Source organism: Dipodomys merriami, unplaced genomic scaffold (genome assembly GCF_024711535.1).
Source record: "Dipodomys merriami isolate MVZ:Mamm:240054 unplaced genomic scaffold, mDipMer1.0.p SCAF_15, whole genome shotgun sequence".
Taxonomy (NCBI): domain Eukaryota; kingdom Metazoa; phylum Chordata; class Mammalia; order Rodentia; family Heteromyidae; genus Dipodomys; species Dipodomys merriami.
The window spans coordinates 26,146,765-26,155,817 of NW_027202826.1; the positions used below are offsets into that span (position 1 = coordinate 26,146,765).

The 9,053-nt window shown below is 39.5% G+C and overlaps 1 protein-coding gene across 2 annotated transcripts in view; it reads left to right on the forward strand.

Annotated features, from left to right (window-relative positions):
• The first annotated feature begins 4,894 nt into the window (after positions 1-4,894).
• The window catches only part of Alpk1 (alpha kinase 1), a 98,084-nt gene continuing 93,925 nt past the window's right edge, over positions 4,895-9,053 (forward strand). For both annotated transcript variants that reach the window (XM_070022472.1, XM_070022470.1), the window contains exon 1: positions 4,895-5,007. The gene's annotated coding sequence lies outside the window, so the exon portion shown is untranslated. The remainder of the gene's footprint in view (positions 5,008-9,053) is intronic.

Here is a 9,053-nt window from a genome sequence, read left to right on the forward strand (position 1 = left end):
CATCTAAGTTGTAACATTAGCTAATTTTTTCTTGGTGGCCTTTTTTTTTCATCCTGTCTGTTCTTTGCTCATTTCTCACTGCAGTTTAAGCTTTTTTACTTCCTCTAAGTAATTTGTCCATATTTCTCTCCCCCAGGCCTGGGAATCTATGTCCTGAAGATTTCTTTTCCTGTCTGTTTTAGTTCTGCTGTTGCCACAATTAGTGAAACCCTATCAGTACTTCTGTCTAGAATATTTCTAGTCTTTCAAGTCATTTTTCCTAATTCCTATTTTACTTCCCCCCCCTCTTATCTAACTCCTATCTTACTTTCTAATTCATCTACCAGTTGGTGGGTGCTGGTGGTTCATGTCTTTAGTCCTAGATACTCAGGAGGTTGAAATCTGAGGATTGCATTTTGAGGTTAGCTCTGGGGAGGAAAGCCAACAAGGCTCTTATCTCTTATTAACTTCCAAAAAAAAAAAAAGCAGGAAATGGAGCTGTGGCTCAAGTGGTAAAGCTCTAACTTTGAGCAAGAAAATTTCAGGGACAGCATTCAGGCCCTGAGTTCAAGCCCCAGGACTGACAAACAAACAATAAATAACCAACTTTCCAACTGCGAATGTTCTTTTTAAAAGAGTTGTCTGATTTTATGACCCTATACCTTAAATATTCTATGATCTGCCAATGTTGTTTTCAAGACAAATACTCACACTCCTTAGAATGAAACACAAAGTTCTTGTATCATGAACTAACCCTTGTCTATTTTTTCAGCTAATTTCTAGACACATTTTCCTGGGCTTACTTAACATTTGGTCAAAAAAAAAATCTTACATTTTTTTTTGTTGGTCATAGGACTTGAGCTCAGGACCTGGGTATTGTTCCTGAGCTCTTCTACTCAAGGCTAGCACTTTACCACTTTGAGCCATAGCTCCACTTCTGACCTCCTGGTGTTTAATTGGAGTCTCATGGGCTTTCTGCCTGTGCTGGCTTCAAACCATGATCCTTAGATCTCAGCCTCCTGAGTAGCTAGGATTACTGATGTGAGCCACCAGTGCCCAGCTGATACTTACTTTTAACCACAGTAAGTAAATGAATGATCATTTACCAGCTTGTCTGGGCATTTTATATGCTAGATGATAAAACCTGGAAAATCAAAATGAATATGATAGTGAACCCAGTTCTTCTAAGTATGTTCTCATGTACTTGCTTTTCTAGATATCCATCTAAAATCAATCTAATGACTGAAGCTTGTGATTTTAAAGTTTCCATTGTCTTTGAAAACTTCCTGCAAGGGGACCCTACTGCATTGTTGGTGGGAGTGTAATCTTGTTCAACCACTTTGGGAAGCAGAATGGAGGTTCCTCAAAAGACTCCACATAGAGCTCCCCTATGACCCATCACTTTTAGCCATTTACCCAAACAATCACAAACAAGGCCATACTGAAGCTACCAGCACAACTATGTTTATCACAGCATTATTTACCATAGCTAAGATATGGAACCAACCCAGATGTCCCTCAGTAGATGAATGGATCAAGGAAGTGATATATATATATATATGTATGTATGTAATGGAATCCTATGCTTCCATCAGAAAGAAGGACACTACCCCATTTATTAGGAAATTGAAAGACTTGGAAAAAATTATATTACGTGAAACAAGCCAGACCCAAAGAAACATAGGTCCCATGTTTTCCCTTATCAGCAATAACTTGTGTAGGACAAGAAGAAGAGGTCAAAAGCTAGGTACATATGACCATATAACCTATTGCTAAGTGAATTGAACCCCAAGATAGGGACACAAGAGATTTTATCTTTCTTGTTGTTCTTTTCTGTACATTTTTTGTAAAAATACTGTACAGAGGGGTTACAGTTACATGAGCAAGGTAATGAGTCCATTTCCTATTGAGCATTGTTGCCTCCTCCTTTGTTGTCCCCCTACCATCCCTTCCCTCCCACCTCCACAACTCCCCACCTTGTTGTTCTTTTTAATGTACTTATAATGTACTATGTGATTTTTTTTTGTTTCTTTGTATGTTCTTCCCCCATGGTATAACCCCTGTTGTCATTGTATTTAATTTCAATGTCTTGCATCTTGTATTATATATATATTTCTAATTTGGGGAGGGGAAGGGCAATAACAAAATGCTGAAATAAGCATATAGGATGACATTGTAACAATGAGATGTACAAGCCACTATGTTGAAAACGAACTTTACAACTTTGGTGAATAGTTAGAGAGGGGGGAGGGAAGGGATGGTAGGGGAAAAACAAAAGAGAGGGTAACAATGCTTGATAAGAAATGGACTCATACCTTGCTCATGTAATTGTAATCCCTCTGGACAGTATCTTTACAATAAAAAATATATATTAAAAAAAGAAAACTTCCTGAAAGTCAATGTTATGATTATATATTATATCTTTATGTTTCCATAGCCCCAAGGCTTCTGCCAGGAATCCTTATCAGAGGATGGTTCAGGCCACACAGAAGGTTAGTGAGTCACCTGCCCTTCTTCTGTTTGCTATTTCCTCTTTTCCATGTGACCAAGGCCACGTTTTAGGCCCTAGAATCCCATCAAATGCCCAATTTCTGACATGTTTTGCTCACCCATCTCTAAATAGAATTCTGGGGGGGGGGGAATCTGCCTGACATATTTTTAAGATGGTGCCCATCTTTTATTGTAATTTTAAATAGTTGCCCAAGGTCTAGGGGACATACTTAATATATAAAACTCTTACATGCTCTTTTAAGTGAGTCCAATTAAGATGACATAGCCAAGTGATCACAGGTTCCATGGCACCCTGCTAAAAGCACGTGCAAGTTACTTTTTCAACAGTTGGAAATGTCATGTTCTTTTTCTTTTTGGGGGGGCCTTGAACTCTGGGCCTGGGTGCTGTCCCTCAGCTCTTCAGCTCAAGGCTAGTACTCTTCCACTTGAGCAGCATGGCCACTTCCAGTTTTCTAAGTGTTTTATTGGAGATAAGAGTCTCATGGCCTTTCCTGCTCGGGCTGGCTTTGAACCGCAATCCTCAGATCTCAACCTCCTGAGTAGCTAGGATTACAGGCGTTAGCCATCAATGCCCTGCTGTCATGTTCTTTTTTTAGCTCCGTAAACTCCTATTTTCCTTCTACTTCCTTTATAGACTTTTCTCTAAAAGTCAATACACTTCAAAGATTTTATCATATTTTCTGCCACATGTACAACTTATGTACTGAAATTATTATTTACTTCCTTTGACTATAAACACTAAATATTAAATGTTTTAGATTATATTGTAGATTACAACTATTAATTTTTAATTGATTAAAAAGACAAAAATAAAGAGTTGGGCATTGGTGTCTCATGACTGTAATTACCTACTTAGGAGGCTGAGATCTGAGGATCACAGTCTCAAGCTAGCCCAGGAAGGAGAGTCCATGAGGCTCTTTTCTCCAGTCAACTACTATAAAGCTGGAAGTAGGGCTGTTGAGAAAAAAGAAGCTAAAGAACACTGAACTAAGACCCTGAGATCATGCCCAAGACCAGAGAAGAAGAAAGAAGAAGGAAGAAGGAAGTAAAAGCAGCAGCAGCCACAGCAGCAGCAACCGAAGAAGAAGAAGAAGAAGAAGAAGAAGAAGAAGAAGAAGAAGAAGAAGAAGAAGAAGAAGAAGAAGAAGAAGAAGAAGAAGAAGAAGAAGAAGAAGAAGAAGAAGAAGAAGAAGAAGAAGGAAGAGGAGGAGGAGGAGAGGAAGGGGAGAAGAGAAAGGGGAGGAGAGGGAGGAGGAGGGGGAGGAGGAGGGGGAGAAGAAGAGGAGGAGGAGGAGGAGGAGGAGGAGGAGGAGGAGGAGGAGGAGGAGGAGGAGGAGGAGGAGGGGGGAGGAGGAGGAGGAGGAGGAGGGAGAATGAGAGAGAGAAACACCTCAGGGACAGTACCCAGGCTCTAAGTTCAAGCCCCATGACCACACACACACACACACACACACACACACACACACACACACACACACACACACACACACACACACACACACAGACCCAGGAGTGGAGTTGTGTTTTAAGTGGTAGAATGCTAGGACAGTGTCCAAGCTTTGAATTCAAGTCCCAGAACTGGCACAAAAAGTTATGTAATAATCCGTATTTACTGTTTTTAAGTGCTCTAGCTTCTAACTACTTGATTTCCTTCTATTTTGTTGGGAAGCAGAGCTAGAATTTATCCAACTCACTAAACGATTTGTTTCTGAGTCCTTAGAGCCATTCACTCTCAGTTTCTGGAAAGTAAATTTAAAAAACCTGAATTAAAACCTATCAAATTAGTTTTAATTAAATCCACCACTCTTTCAATCTAGTGTAAGTTTCTTCAACCTGCTGCAAAAAGTATTGCAAAAGTTAAAATACTGCTTGGCTTCAAAATCTTTCCCAGCAAAATGTATTTGAATCAACAAATTAGAAACTTTTCAGGTAGTTAATATTTTTGGCAAATGTCAGTTCTTTCATTGAAGACCAACATCTACCATGTAACTCAATAAAACAATTCTCCCTATTAAATCAGCCAGTCTAACCAGATATTCCGTCCTGGCACTCCCTTCTGCACCCTAATTCCAAGGTAGAAAACAAAACAAGAGCCTTAAAGTAAATTTGTCTGTTGGTAACAGATCAAAACCATGCCATGCCGTGTCTTACTGACATTCTTCTCTTGGCTCTTGGAGAACAGGTTCTCCATGCTTAGTTTGACAAAGGTATTTCCTTACACTTTCATTAAGAGGAGGAACTTTTCTATAGCAATAGTGCTCCCAGCATACCTTTCTCCTCTGAGGTTCCCAAAGGGGTGTATCCTGTAGTGAAGAATTGTTGCACGTCCCCGTAATTAGATGACGAAACCAAATTCTGAGACAGTGACAGGGTTTGTTTCCTTTTCAATTCCCACTTCCTGAAACCAAGGCCGTTTACAAGAAACTGTACACTTTAGCAAGGCTGTGCTGGAGTTCATTCTTTTCTGAGCCAGATTTGCTGGTCTTAAAGTGTTTTTCCCTCTTCTTCGGCATAAAAGTGAGTATTGGCCCTCACATGGAAAATTGCAGTAGGTGGGGGTACAGTGTGTATGTGAAAATCTTTTCCAAGCCATGGATGTACCAGACACATGTCGATCCTGTTCCCACTTTCTGGTCTTGTCTAAATCTAAATAGTATTGGGCTCTGAAGAGGCTTTCACTTCTAGAAACTGCTCAGAAAAATGAGACAGGGGAGGAGGGGAGACAGTAGTAAACTTCAGTTACTAGGAAGAGGAGAAAATAATCCTTTTTTTTAAGGTTTCAATAACAAGGCTCTATGTCATAGAGTCTGAGTAGACCAATTGATGAACATCTACTAAATCCAGGTATTTGGGAAAAACAATATAGGATTGTTAGAATAATCTATTTGAAAAACTCACCTTGGAACGTGTGCCCAGAGCACAGAGGAAATGATCGTAGAAACTGCTGTTTACTATGCTATCTTGCCAGGAAGTAGAGGGATAAAAAAAATTACTCTCCATATATAGGAATTCTGGGTGTGGACAAGAATTACGTTTTTAAGGGGTGAGGGAAGCATCTGGAAAAAAATTTTTTAAGTGCCTTTGTGTGTCTAGTTAGAGGAGTCCTCTCACTAAGAACATTAGCATTTGAAATTAGATCTCTAGCTTACTCTGGTAAGCTACACATTAAAACCTTAAAAATTGCTTGGAATACGCAAGTAAGTCTAAATGCACTAACAGGCAGGACCAGAAAAGGGAAAGCTTTGAGTCACAGCATCACGACATAATGGATTCTTGCTTGCTTGCTTGAGTCTTTCTATCTGTCTCTGTCAGTGTCTCTGTCTGTCTGTCTCTCTGTCCTTGGGGGATTTTGGTGGTTGTTGTTGACTTTATATTTTTAATATTCTTGTAAAAACAATATTCACTTTTGGCTAGCTGGTAGCTCATTGGTGGGAACAGTTATTTATCCTGCACCTATTTTGCTGCCACCAGATCTATACATGAGCTTTAGCATTGTCTCCATACCCCTGATTCTCTTTTCCTCAAGAATGACTGAACTGCAGACAACATTTGTAACTGAACCACGGAATTAGTATGTATACAATTTTGTGGGAGTCTATGTTGGGACATTGACCACTGGAAATACCTTTAGAACTGAGAAAATGTCATCTTTATGTCTATTGATTTAAAAAAATGTATTTCTCTCTTCCCAACCTTGTTAACCTTTAGCTTAGAGAAAAAAAAAACAAAATGCCAAAATCATTCTAGAAATAACTTAGAGTCTGAGATGTAATTTTTAAATTCTTCCCCAATACAACGCCAAAATATAGTAGTAACTCTACAAGCATGAACACGGTGCTAATAATTACTTTAAACTTCCTTCCCCTCCTCCTTTTCTGCCCCTCCCCCCACTCCTCCTTCTTGGGAATAGTACTGGATTTGAACTGAGGGCCTTGCCTTGTTCTTGCTGAACAGGTGCTCTAACACTTGAACTGTGCCTCTGACCTTTTATCCTTGGTTATTTGGAGTCTTTGTGTTTATGTATGGGCCTACCCGCACCATGATTCTGCTATTTGTGCTCCCCACAGAGCTGGAATATTAAGCATGCACCACTATGCCCAGCTTTTATTGATTGACATGGGGTTTCAAGAACTTCTTTCTTGAGCTGGCCTTAAACTGCAATCCTATCAAGTAGCTTGATTCCTGGTGGAGCCACTGCACGTGGTTCAACCTTTAAAATGCATAACTTTTAAAGAAGTGCAGGTACATTATAAAATCTCAAATTAATGCTGCATGGTGGGCATGGCTAGTCCCTTGAGCTAAGAATACCCTTCAATAAGTGGCAGATGATCTGGATTCCGGTTTCAAACCTGGAGTTTTTCTTAAGAATAAGTGGGGGGCGGGGGGCTGGGAATGGGGCTTAGTGTAGAGTGCTTGCCTTTATGTATGAAGCCCTGGGTTCAATTCCTCAGTATCACATAAGCAGAAAAAGCCAAAAGTGGTGCTATGGCTCAAGTGGTAGAGTGCTAGCCTTGAGCAAAAGAAGCTCAGGGACAGAGCCCAAGTCCTGAGTTCAAGCCACAGGACTGGCAAAAAATAAATTAAAAAAGAAAGAAAAAGAATAAATGAGTGCATTTCAAGATATTTCTGAAATTTTATGACTTTGACTCCAAAGAATTTCCCAGACCCCTTGTCCCTGAACATAATGCATGTCCTATTACTGTTGCTTAATTTATTTCAGAGGATCAAACCTTTAGTTATAAACTATTCATTGCAAATGGTTTTCTTTCTTGAAGTTTTATATTTTTTAATTTTTTATTGTAAAAAGAGTGTACAGAGGGGTTACAGTTACATGAGTAATGAATACATTTCCTACTGAGCATTGTTAACCACCTCCCCCACCCCCTTGCCCGCCACCGCTGTGAAATTGTAAAGTTCGTTTTCAACATAGTGTCTTGTACATCTCATTGTTACAATGGGTCAACCTGTATCCTTGTTTCAGCATTTTGTTATTTCCCTTCCATGCCCCAAATTAGAAAAATGTATCTAGTGCCCATAAGTAGCTAGAGTAACTCTTATCAGAAGAACTAAAACTTCTGAGGTAAGCACACTGCACATTTGTGCTACTATATAGGTTTCGTGATATTGACAGTGACATTTATTTTTGCAGGATGCTGTGACTTGCTCTATGTAGAGGGGTCTATGAATAAATAAATTTAAAATACGAATATTATCTAGTATCTAGAGTAAAGGAAGAGATTACAGTTTAAATAATAAATAGATATTAATACAACTTCCTTAAGGTGTGTTATACATCATACTGGTTTTAGGTGATCTATGTCAAAATTTTATCTTAGTGTAATGTGAATTAAAAATACAATTTTCTGAATATTATTACCTGGAGCCAAGTACTACTGCACTGAGGAAACGTGGGAATAATGTTAGCGATACTATGCAGATAGAGTAAAATTGCAAAGGAGGCATCTAAACATTTGATGATGAGGAAATGCTGAGAAGTGGATATTCGAATGCCTTAGAACTTCTCTGATTTGGGACTACAGAACTCAATCTATAATATCATCAACTGAATTTACTAATTATAGGAAATATAGGAAGATTTGATGGTTAAAGTGTTCCATCCCACTCATCAGACTTGTAATGCTTTCAGCTTTCTGAGGAATTTCATAAAAGGGATGCAGAAAATGATCAATATTTCTTAAAATATAGTCATTGAAAAGGTAAATTGTTCTACTGTGAGCTTTATAGCTCCATTTTGCTACTTTCACCAAGATACATGGATAGCTCTGATTTTGGGGGGCAAGTGAACCCCTAAAATATCACCTAGGTGAAGTATATCACAGTATGTGACAATGGTCATTTAAAAATGGCTATATTTGTCAAGCATCAGTGGCTCATAATCCTAGCTCCTCAGGAGGCTGAGATCTGAGGATCACAGTTTGAAGCTAGCCTAGGCAGGAAAGTCAAAAAAGACTCTTTTCTCCAACTAACCCCTGCCCCAAAAGCTGAAAGTGGAGCTGTGGCTCAAGTGTTAGAGCACTAGCCTTGAACAAAAAAGCTCAGGGACAGTGTGTAGGCCCTGAGTTCAAGCCCTAGGATTGGCAAAGGAGAAGAAGAAGAAAGAAGAAGAAGAAGAAGAAGGAGGAGGAGGAGGAGGAGGAGGAGGAGGAGGAGGAGGAGGAGGAGGAGGAGGAGGAGGAGGAGGAGGAGGAGGAGGAGGAGGAGGAGGAGGAGGAAGAAAGAAGGAAGAAGGAAGAAGAAGAAGAAGAAGAAGAAGAAGAAGAAGAAGAAGAAGAAGAAGAAGAAGAAGAAGAAGAAGAAGAAGAAGAAGGAAGAAAGAAGGAAGAAGGAAGAAGGAAGAAGAAGAAGAAGAAGAAGAAGAAGAAGAAAGAAGAAAGAAGAAGAAGAAGAAGAAGAAGAAGAAGAAGAAGAAGAAGAAGAAGAAGAAGAAGAAGAAGAAGAAGAAGAAGAAGAAGAAGAAGAAGAAGAAGAAGAAAGAAGGAAGAAGGGGCTGGGAAGATGGCTCAGTGGTAGAGTGCTTGCCTTGCATGCCTGAGGCCCTGGGT